The sequence below is a fragment of the Gossypium arboreum genome, chromosome 4 (genome assembly GCF_025698485.1).
Source record: "Gossypium arboreum isolate Shixiya-1 chromosome 4, ASM2569848v2, whole genome shotgun sequence".
NCBI lineage: Eukaryota > Viridiplantae > Streptophyta > Magnoliopsida > Malvales > Malvaceae > Gossypium > Gossypium arboreum.
The window spans coordinates 60,516,068-60,528,399 of record NC_069073.1 but is presented as its reverse complement, the minus strand read 5'-3'; positions in this window follow the sequence as shown (position 1 = coordinate 60,528,399).

Below are 12,332 nucleotides of genomic sequence, written 5' to 3'. Positions count from 1 at the left end.
AAACAGTGTCAGAACGATTTCTGGATCCCCTGTTCCAAATTTGGAAATTCACCATAATTTCTACAAAGATAATTAGAAGTCATGCCTTATATGTAAATATTTCTTATTGAGTCTAGTTTTATTAGGGACAAACGGCATAGTCATTGAATCTCTGTACAGAGGGATATCTGGTTCGTAATACACAGAGGTCAGAGTAGTAGAACCCTAAAACAGGGGAGACTTTAACTAATAAACTGTATTAATTGGACGGACCAAAAATTGTGGAAAAATTTTATTAGATAGATATATGAGTCTAGTTTCAGGAAAAATTTATGGAATTAAATTTCAAGTTTCAGAACTCAAGATACGAATTTTTAAGTGACTATAACGCAGATTGACAGTTTATCTGGGAGTTTTAAAATAAATTGTTTGAGCTGTATAAGTGATGAATTAAGCCAGATTACACCTCCTGTTCGATCCCGGTGACGGCCACGGTTTCGGGGTGTTACATCAAATTAGGGAATTTCAACAATAATGGGTTATGAGTTAATATTGAGGGTAAATCAATTAATGGTTTGTTAGGCTCAAAGGGGTTTACTAAGTGTTAATTATGAAAGTAGGCTTTTGTGGAGTGAGTAGGTCAAGCCTAAGTGCCTTTATCATCAGACATATCAAATCAAATGGTGTGGTCTTGACATGTATAATCAAGCAAGCTCTAGAATAACAAATCAATACTGACGCACTCATAATAAAAGTGAGCATGAAAGAAATAAAATATGCTCTAAGGCTCAAGATCTCACACAAATTATGGCTTTTTGATGTTTAAACTTGTGAATTTCAACTCAAGATAATACCTAAACTTAGGGAAGCAACCTAAAAGTTTTTAATTCTTCAAAAATCAACTTATCATGCTTGATTCCCTAATGTCTCAAAGTTTAAACAATCAATGCATAAATGCCTATGTTTTAATTCAAGACATATCAATAAAAATCATAAATTAATTAAATTTCATTCTAATAGTGATATGAGTGATTCACGTGAGAATAAGACAAAATTCAGGGATTTCTAATGATGATATAAAAGAACCCCCTACACTTAAGATGTACATTGCCCTCAATGTACAAAGATGGATATATTGAAAAAAATAGATATATAATCATAAGATAGGGAAAGAGGTGAAACTTCCTGAACAATGAATGAACTCCTTGAATTGGAGTTATGGAGAATAATTGGCCGAGGCAATGGTGAGAGTGGAGGAGGATACTCCGGTGGTGGTAGAGGTTCATTAGTCCATAAGTCCTGCGCCAAAAGAGTATTATATCTTGTAGTAGCTATGGTTGTGGTTAAGTAGGACATGGCAGTCGTGGAGAACCTTTGCCAGTGGAGTTTTTAGTTCCTATTTGATGATGAGCTTTGGAGCTCTTTATGACTGTGATAAAATCAGGAACTCTTTAGGAAATATAAGGAAGCATAATTACTCGTAATGAAATAGCGGAAAATAAAAATTGTAAAAACTAAAATTAAACTAATATTAAAGGCAAATGAAATAAAAAGTACTTAAAGAAGATAAATAAAGATAAAAATGAAAATAAAAATAATAAATAAAAAGCTCTTAAACATCGTCATCGTCGGATGGTTCGCGAGGTGGTGGCGGCGATGAGATGTGAAGGTGCTGACAAATCTGATGAAGAGTAGCATCAATGTGATCAAAACGCTAAAAACATTGCTGCTCAAATCGTGTAAGGTGCTCAGAGATGTCAGACAGTGAAGCAGCCGCATGAACTGGATGATAAGAGGGTGGTGGCTGAGTCGGAGGGTCCTCGTGACGTGGAGGGACATCATCAATAATGTCCTCTGGGTCCTCCTCCTTGGTGGACTGGATGAGGCAGTACTGAGGAGGGTAGGTGCCATATCGTTTCTCGTTCATCCTCATATGTAGCATACTCGAGATGCCCTGTGGAGACATCTGGCTGATGAGAGTGAGGGAGGACAATTGTGTCGCTGTGTTGAAGAGCCCAAAGTGCCGAGCCAATCGATTACATAAGCCCGATAGAGATGAATCCTCTCCTGTGTTACTCCATCTGATGGCGGATGGTGAGGGCAATGAAATAGGCAAGGTCGAAAACGTACCTGTTCGCCATGCTCCACAAGAAATAGGTGTCGTGAGTGTTGACGACGCTGCTGCTCTCTCGCCGTCCCTTCAGAGTGTGGGCCAAGATGGCGTGTAGGTATTGCAGGGATGGAGTGAGGGCCGATGCCTTAGAGCAGCTAGGATCGTAGGTGGTCGAGGCAGGGACGAGGGCATTCCAGCAATTTGAGGGAGAGTAGTGGATATGGCGATGGAGGCTGTCGAAGTTTTCCTCATCCATGAAATCCTCCGTGTATAGGCCCAATGCGATACCGAACTCGGGGATGCTTAAGTAGTGGACTAGACCAACGAGATGGAACTGGACCGTTCCAGGATCACCGAAGTTGGTCATGACGGTCTGAAGATGGAACGTCGAGCAGAGTTCCAATGTAAACTCAAGATACGTCGGCTCGACGATATTAAGGAGGAGCCCCTACGGGCCAGTCGTAAGGAGGGCTCAGACCGTGTCAGCCAATTGAATCTGTTCAAGTGCGGCCTAGTCAATGCAGCGGCCCACACCTAGGGGTCGAGCCCGTAATATCTGATATAATTCCTCCTAAGGCCCAAGGCAACCTAGAGGAACGGGTGCCTAATTTCTGCGGTAGGACCCGAGGATGACGCTACTCATTTCCTCTTCTTTGAGGTGGGGACAGCAGTTTTCTTCCCTCCTAAAGATGACATGTTATGTCTGCAGTGAAAAAAAAATCGAAGTTGAACCAATACGCCCCAAAAATAGCATGGAAAAAAAAACAAAACTAAATAGGAATATTTCATAAAACTCACGAACTAGATGAAGAAAACAAAACTAAAAATAACTAAAGAAAATATATCAAGTTATTAAAATAGGACTATGAGAATAATGCTATGGAAATATCTAATGCATGAATGCATGTAGGTAAGCATAAAATCCATGGAAACACAAAAAATGGATGAATGTAGTATGAAAATTGGAAATATTCTTTAAAGACAAGCATGAGTATTTCTATTATTCTACTATGAATATTCACTTAAGATAGTCAAATGGATCAGAGAAATCATGAAATAGGCAAAATATTTAAAGAAAATAGAGAGAAAAGAGTAAACAAACGCAAAAGGGAGAAGCTTGGGTCGTCGAAAACAGTGTTGTAGGTGGCGCACGGGCTTGGCAGGTAGGGCGTGTAGAGTTGTAGGGGCTAGGGTTAGGGATTTTTGAGGAGGGGATGATGAATAGTGAGGGGTTTATATAGATTTTGGGGCACACGGTCGTGGGGCACACCCGTGTGCCTTTATTTTTTGCCCATGTGTTTCACGATTTTTAAATTTAGGCGCGTCTGACATTCGACCCACACCCATGTTCTTTGGGCGTGGTGGTGCACACGGTCGTGTCTTGCTTTATTCGCTTCTCTCACGCCCGTGTATATAGGTCCACGCTCGTGTTAGTTTGAAAGTTTCGAGCACGGGTGAATGGCACAGGCGTGCCACACGCCCGTGTTAAATTCTCAGTTTCAACCACGATTTTAAGGCACGAGCGTGTCTCACGCCTGTGTTGTTTTGGCAGTTTCGCCCACGGCCATGTCGCACGGCCATGGCAAATTATCACATCCCGTGTTGGGGAAAAATTTTGCCCTGTTTTCATACGGTCGTATCGCACGGTCGTGTCTCCTCCTGTGGTGTGAGCACGGCCTAAGGCACGCCAGTGTGCCTGGCCGTGTGGATGGGAAAACTGTAATATCCTGATTTTGGGCCTAGTCGGAATAGTGGTTTCGTGACCACAAAATCTGAGATAGAAATAATTATTTTATGATTATTTTAAGGTCTATGATATGATTGCATGATTGTATGAAAATTTCGTGAAGAAATTTTATGCATAAAGTGCTTAAATTGAAATTAGGGACTAAATCGAATAATTTGCAAAACTTGCATTCTAGAAGTTTCTAGTATGAAATTGTTTTGAAATATTAATTAGGAGGTCTTAAATAGAAATTTTACCAATTTCTAAGCCTATGGACAAAAATTGGACATGGATGGAATTTTTGGAAAGTTTAGTAGTAAGGGCATTTTGGTCATTTAGGGGTAAAATAAATTAAAATACAAAATTAAAAGCCAATTTTGCTCATCTTCAACCCCATGGCCGAATATAGCAAGGAGAAACCATGGCTAGGGTTTTTCAAGCTTCCAAGCTCGATTGTAAGTCCGTTCTAGCCTCGTTTTTAATGATTTTTACGTTTTTGGAGTCCCGGTAGCTCGATTAAGCTTATGCTAGCAATAATTTAACCTAGGATTTATATTTGGAAAAATACCCATAGGTGAAATTTGTGTATTTTAGTGTTTTATGATAGAATATGAGGTTTTAAATTATGTTAGACAACTTGTGCTACTTGGTTTTAAGTGAAAACGAGCAAAAGGGCTTAATCGGTAAAAATACCTAATAGTCATAAGTACATGTTAGAGTGAGAATTTGATGTTGCCATAGAAGGGAAAAATGATCAGCATGTCATAAAACATAAGAAAATAGGCTGAAGTTTAATTTACGAGCTTTGGGGAAAAAGTGTAAATATGCAAAAGTTTAGGGGCAAAATTGTAATTTTTCCAAAATATGATTTTGGGTCAATTTGAATAATGTGAGTCCTAATTAGACTATATTTTAAATGATAGAGCAAGGAAAACTAAAATTCGGGCTAAAATAGGGAAAATACCAAGTTGTGGACGAAATGGTAAAAGTAGCCATTTTCGCATACGAGATAAGTTCATGTGTAAATAATGTAGCATAATTGTTATTTTTAAGTTATTGATGTTAATTATATGATATGCTGATTTTTTTTATCGTGAAATATTATGCTTTGTGGTTAATGTTGAGTAATATGCAAATTATGTTTACTACTTGATAAATATGAATTACTACCGAGTATCGATTCCGATATTCCATGGAAGACAGCAATGTGAGATCGAGAAAAAAAGCCTATTTGAACCTTAGGAATATATTAGGATACAAGTGACATGTCACTAGGATGGTTGAGCATCCGAACTCGTTGAGTTGAGTCCGAGTTCACTTATGGATGCGAATGTCCGAACTCGTTGAGTTGAGTCCGAGTTCGTGAGATGTAACTAGGCATCCGAACTCGTTGAGTTGAGTCCGAGTTCACTCATGGATGCGAACGCCCGAGCTCGTTGAGTTGAGTCCGAGTTTGCTTATGGGCAGGTTACATAGTAGCTTGGCTACATATGTGGCACTTATGTGCAAACTTTCCATGTATCCGAATTATATTCCGATGTGTTCAACGGGTAAAGTTCTACTCAAATGGAGGAATACTCAAGATGAAAGGGATGTATTGGTAAGTGTTGTGAAATGGATACTTTGAACAGGTATGTACTTAACCCTCGGGTTGAAAACTCGATATAACAACAATATGGTAAGATGATAAATGAAAATGTGATATGAATGTCTTGGTGATGATTATGCAAATGATGTTTTATGTTTGCTTATATGGTTATCTTACTTGCTATTTGCATGTGAACTTATTAAGCATTTATGCTTACTCCCTCCTTTTCATTCCTTGTAGTGTTGACAAGCCATATCGGAAATCGGGAACGGTCGGAGGCATGCTCACACTATATCCGTATACCATCTTGGCATAATGGCTTGCATATTTTGAGTATGGCATGTATAGCATTATAATCATTTTGTATATATGGTCTTATGATATTGTTATTGAGTGGTATGGAAATGCTTGGTAATGATTAGCCATTGGAATGGCTAATCATGATCATATTTGGTGTTATGTATGCTAAATTACTAGCTAATCCATGGAAAACATGAAATAGGTAAAATTTACCATAAAATAGATTCAGACAGCAGCAGTGACGTGAGTTTGAAAACTCATTAAAAATAGTAGAGATACAATTAGATGGTGAATAAAATATGGAATTGAAGAATTATGAGTCTATTTTCATATGGATGGAACAAAACAGGTATATGAGTTATATTTTATGAGATGGTTAAATTTTTGTGAAACAGGGCTAGAGCGATTTCTGGATCCCCTGTTCTGACTTTGGAAATTCACCATAAATTTTACAAAGATAATTAGAAGTCATGCTTTACATGTACAGATTCCTTATTGAGATTAGTTTTATTAGAGACAAACAGTATAGTCATTGAAGCTCTGTACAGGGAGATATCTGATTCGTAATACATAGAGGTCAGAGTAGTCAAACCCTGAAATAGGGGAGACTTTAACTAATAAACTGTACTAATTGGCCTGACTAAAAATTCTAGGAAAAAATTAGTAAATATATATATGAGTCTAGTTTCAGGAAAAATTTACAGAATTGGATTTTGAGTTTCGTAACTCGAGATATGAATTTTCAAGCAACTGTGACGCAGATTGTTAGCTTGACTGAAAATTTTAAAAATAAATTATTTGAGCTATTTAAGTAATGAATTAAGTCTGTTAACACCTCGTGTTCGACTCCGGCGATAGTCTCGGGTACGGGGCGTTACATTTGGTGGTATCAGAGCAGGTTTAGTCGGTTCTCGGACTAACCTAGCATGTGTAAAAGTTTAGTTATACATGCCACTGATCTGTGATAGTGTGATGTCTTCCGACGCGTATGAGTATAGTACCGTCTTATTTAGACAGTGTAACAGCCCTAAATTGACCCTAGTCGGAAAGTGGGTTCGGGACCACTAAACCGAGTCATAAAAATAATTAACTGTCATAGTTGATGCTCATTATATGTACATATGCATGTGTGAAAATTTCATGTTTGAATTTTGTTAATTATAAGTGAATTTTGTCAAATAGGACTTATGTGAGAAAATTTAGAAATGTGCTAGGCAAATGTAGGGTGGCCTATAAGTGCATGTTGTGAAAAAAGGTGGGTTTGCATGTCAATTTACCCAAATTTAAGCATGATGGCCGGCCATGCTATGGGTGGGAAACATGTTGCAAACATGTTTAGTTAGTGGGTATGTAGAAAAAAATAAAATAAGAAACATGGGTAATAAAGAAAAAAAAAAAGAATGGTGTGGGTGTACCCCCCATTGCCGTGAGTTGAGGGAGGGAAGAAAGAAAAAAATGTTCATCATTTTCTTTCACTTCTTGTGGCATGAAAATGAGAGAGTTTGAATGCTTAATAAGGAGGGAAGAAGGAGTGCTCATGTTTTCTTTCTTTTGCATTTGTCGTAACTAGAGGAAGAAGAGGAAGCAAGATTCGGCCAAGGTGGTCCTTTAGATCAAGGTATGTTCAATGATATATTTTTGGAAGTTTACACAACCTTTGGGTGATGGGTCTAAATACTATCTATCCCAAGATTGGATTTGGGGTTGTTGGAGAGTTGGAAGTTGACAAGAAGCTTAAAAATTTTAGTTGATACCTTGATGCTATTAACATGTTAGTTGTATGGATGAACTAAGTTGCTTGTTATGTTAGCATGAAAGGGAAGATGTTAAGTCCTTTTGTTGGAGGTGCCAAGTTGGGACTAAGAAGGGAGGAGTATTCGGTTAACATAGTTGAAAGGGATGTTGCCAATTTTAGAATTTGATTATGGGAGTGGCTATAATGGGCATAGAGATGTTGAACTTAAGAAATGTAGCAACATGCAAATTTATATGATATCACAAATGGAGGTGAAGCTATGCTAGATTGGGAAAAAGGTTGATCAAGTGTGCATGAGAAAAATTTAGGTGTTTAGATGATGTTGTAGATAACACTACACATGTATATATATATTCGGCCATCAAAGTGAGTATATAGGTGATGTTGAGTCAAATTTTTGGTGCACAATCGGGTATGTATATATATATATAAGTATGCCCATTCATGATGTTACCTTTAATCATGTATATAAGCGACTAAATGGGTAATTAGTAAGAGGGTTGCGAATATGCAAATATACATGTGCATGTGTAATTGAATTATAAATGTACAGCAAGATGATTAAACTAGTTTATTTATCTATTAAGCCCGAGAAGTTAAAGAAGGAGAAACAAGCAAGGGCAAAGCCAAGGACATCGAGTAGCCGGGTCGAAACCGTTATACTCAACGCAAGGTAAGTCCTTAAGCACTTGTTGTGAGAACTCCTTGATAGATATTTTTGAGTGATTCTCCTACTTGTTAATATGACCATATGTACAATTTGAATTTAGCAAATTGCTTTACCATGATGAATTGACATAGGGCACAATGTGTGCAAAATTAAGTGGCACTATGTGTGCCGATTGGGAGGTTGAAGCATGAGGAATCTCAAATGCACTATGTGTGCGATTTACTATGGCACTATGTGTGCGATTTACTATAGCACTATGTGTGAGATTTACTATGGCACTATGTGTGCGAACATAATAAGCACTATGTGTGCAACGTTTGGTTGTTGGTATAAATTGTGATGAATGAGGTAAGTGATTGAGCTATTAACTAAATATCGAATTTGAGGTTGTGCGGTGTATGCATAGATTTATCTAGTGCATCGTTGTTCCAAACTTGAGGAAATGGGTCTACATTGATTGGGCTGACTTGGCATTGAATTAATTGAAGGACTTGGCATGAGATCGAACCAAGGATTTAAGAAAGCAGTAGTACGCTTGTTATGATTTGAAAGAAACAAAAAAATGATTATTATTGTTAGATGGTAGAGTAGTGCTTATGACTTCATCGAGTTATGTACTCATTTGGTGTGCTTGTTTGTTGCTTACCTAGGTTCTTGATCCATTTTGGTGTGCTCGAGACCGTCGTCAAAGTCATCACACCGGCTAGCAACTTTTGGTACTTTCTCCTTAGTGGGTCTAGGAGAGCATTTTGGCATGTATAGGCTAATATGTTTTGTTGAAAATTTGGTATGTAAACTTTTAGCCATGCGAAAATGGCTTGTATGCACCTTGGCATGGTATCATGATCATTTTGTATGTTGTTCATTAAGAGATGTGGTAATGTTTGGAATCGATTAGCCCTTGGAATGGTTAATCGTGATTATCCTTTGTGCCATGTATGTTAAAAGGGCTAGTTGAATCAAGGAAATTATGAAGTAGGTAAAATCTACCTTAATGACAGAGGTTGACAGCTGCAGTGAGGTGGATGTGAAAAATCACTAAAAATAGTAGGAATGGAATTAAATAGTGAATAAATTATGTAAATTAACTATGGAAGAAGCGAAACAGTCATGTGAGTTGTATGTTACGAGACAATTAGGTTTTCGTGAAGCAGGGCGAACGGTTTCGGATTCCTGCTCATCTTTGGAAATTCATTGTTAATTTACCAGAGATAATTAGGATTCATGCTATATATGTATAGATTCTCGTTGGGCCTAGTTTCTATAGAAACAAACGGCATCGATATTGAATCCCATGCGGGGAGATATCCAGTCGTAATGCATGAAGTTCAAGTGTAGTCGTACCCTGTAACGGTGGAGAATTTAACTAATAAACTGTACTAATTGGCCCAACCAAAATTCTAGAAAAAATTTGTAGATGCATATATGAGTCTAGTTTCAGCGAAAAATTACGAAACTGATTTTCGAGTTGTAGAACTCAAGTTATGATTTTAAAGCGACAGTGTCGTTGTTAGCCAACTACTGGAAAAATTTTAAAATGGACTGTAAAAGTGAATGGTTTAAGCCGTTAGCCCTCGTGTCCGATTCCGTGGCGGACTCGAAGTGCGGGCGTTCTGACATGTGGTACTCTCCAACCGAGCTGCGCCGACCATGTTCAATGTTATGTGAAGGTATTTGAGTAAAATTATGATTATGATAAGTCTCGGTTCAGAAAAGTATGAATAAAAGTTTATGATACATATGTGATAAATATCCATATTTGCTTAATGCTCATACGATGTAGTGTTTGTGGCTTACTTGATAAGATGAACGGAATAAATAGAAAGTAGTAGAGGTATGAATAAAGGTCATAATATCATATACAAATGAAAACGTCCTTGTCTTGATTGGACGTTGAATGTTGATGAATGTTAATGATATACAATTTTTATGAGATAAAGGATTATAATGAAATGAACTTATCTATGTTAAATTGTTGGACTGAATTATATGATTGTAATGATATGTACATGATGATGCACGAAATGAAAGTGATGCAAATATCTATGTTTGTTTGGCCTTATATGATGTCATGAGCATGAATTAAATTAATTAAATGAATGGATAAGTAAAGTTATCTAGAAAACATAGAATGTATGCATAAGTATATTGTCTAAATGGGACAATAGGAAAATTGGTGTAAGCCAACATGAATGAATGACATGATTTTGATGATGTTGCTATGATGATGGGAGTTGTGTCATATGTGTATGTATAAGAAAGTCGAGTCAGAGGTCCTACAACCCCTCCCCCTTACCAAAGTGGTACTTATAATGGAATTTCATGAGATTTGTATTGAATAAGTTTTCGGTTGAGAACCCAAAGAGTTCAGTGATAGAATAATCATAAGTATGATCAGAGATTGAAAATGAGCTGATAAGTAAAGTTAGAGCCAGTAAAGTATCGGATTGACGTAAAGATTATTGGAGTTATGCCTTGTCTCGACTAGAAAAGGAATTCTCCTTGGTAAACCTGAATTACTCGGTGCAAGGTCGAGAAAAGTGTAAATCGAAATTTATTCAGAATCGACCTTCTTTAGTGAATGGTTTAATATGAAATTTGTGACGATGAGAACTAGTTGGGGAAATGATAATTGAAATGTGAACTATCCGAGTGTGACAGATTATGACCGGATGATTTAGCGATCTCTTTTGAGATGTTCTATGTGTTTACCGTTCTCGTAAATATTTCTATGGCTATTGATCTTCGAAGAAATTCTTGTTATATGGGAATGTCTTTTAATCTCGGTGTTGGATGAAAGCATTGGTAGTCTAACTGGTTTATAATTTATATTGCTCTATTTCATCGGGTATTCTATTTCATTTAAATCGATAAGAATTGATGAGAGAATACGTAAGATATTATGTTTCATTTCTTCTACTTGATGCTTCATCGATATATATGTATGGGAAGATATATTGTTCTTGTTATATTTGATTCAGTTGGATTAAATGATGTTTTCTTTTGGACTTTCTTTCTTTGAAGAATTATCGGGGTATTCTATATTTTCTCTATGAGTTTGGTTTTCGATTCTCCGGCATAGTATCATATCTTGGGTTTCTTTATCCTGGATCTCTTTATTCTGGAATTATTTATTCTGGATTTCTCTGTCTTGGATTTCTTTATTCGGTTTCCTTGTTATCTTTGTTCCATAATTTGTCAATTATGACTCGTGTTCGAAGTGCGTTCTTCAGCTCGTGATAATCATGTCAAATATGACTATACTTCTAATTTGATCTTGGTAATGTGGTGATTTTAGTATTGGGGTTTTTCTAATTTACGTAAGGATTTGACGTCAGTAAAGGCATAAGTGATAAAAGCGCAAGTTTCAGTCGGTATGGTGAATTATCTATTAGAAAGATTTCATGTGATAATTATTTCAGGATTATTTTTCCCAAGTCTGATAATAGAATTTCATTTTGTACGAATAAAAGAGTAAATAGTCTGAACGAGAAGTGTATATTTATTAGAAAGAGTTTGATATTAGTTAAAGTCACTACGAATGATAAGGTTTTCGTCTTGTGAAAGCTAAAAAGTTTATTACATGTTGACAGAGTTCGGATAGATGAGAATATTGGTAACCGAAGCATCTGAACTAGACTAGTCTACTTTGAGTAAAGACTTCCTGACTTTCAGTAATGTACTGTTGTATGAATTGTGATGTGTTTCAAGACAGTGAGGTAATGTGATAGTTTAGAGCATTCGATGTTACATAAAATCAGAGTTGTTAAAGGGGTTAAAGCCGAGCATTGGGATCTATCAAAATTATCCTTGTCAGTGTTGATATTGGGGTGGAAATGAGAAGGATTATTCTTGAGGCCATATCAGAATTATTTCCATGGCAGAAAGAGGAAAATGTGATGTATCCTATTGTTAAATGTTTGGCGAGATCTATAAATCATATATGTATTGAATGAATTCCTACTCATCAGATTCATGGAATTTCAGGTCTCTTTGATTGTTGGATTTCTTGAAATTCTGGTCTCCATTAATCAAGTTAAGATCCGGTTTTATGTCATGATATCATGGGAAGCGAGAAGGGTTGAAAATTTAAGAACAGTTGAGAGTTGAAGCGTAAGCTTTCAGATCAAATGAGAAATTAAAGAGATGTATTGGAGGTGCAGTCTAAGTGAAATTTCTTGACACAGAATATGAGATTAA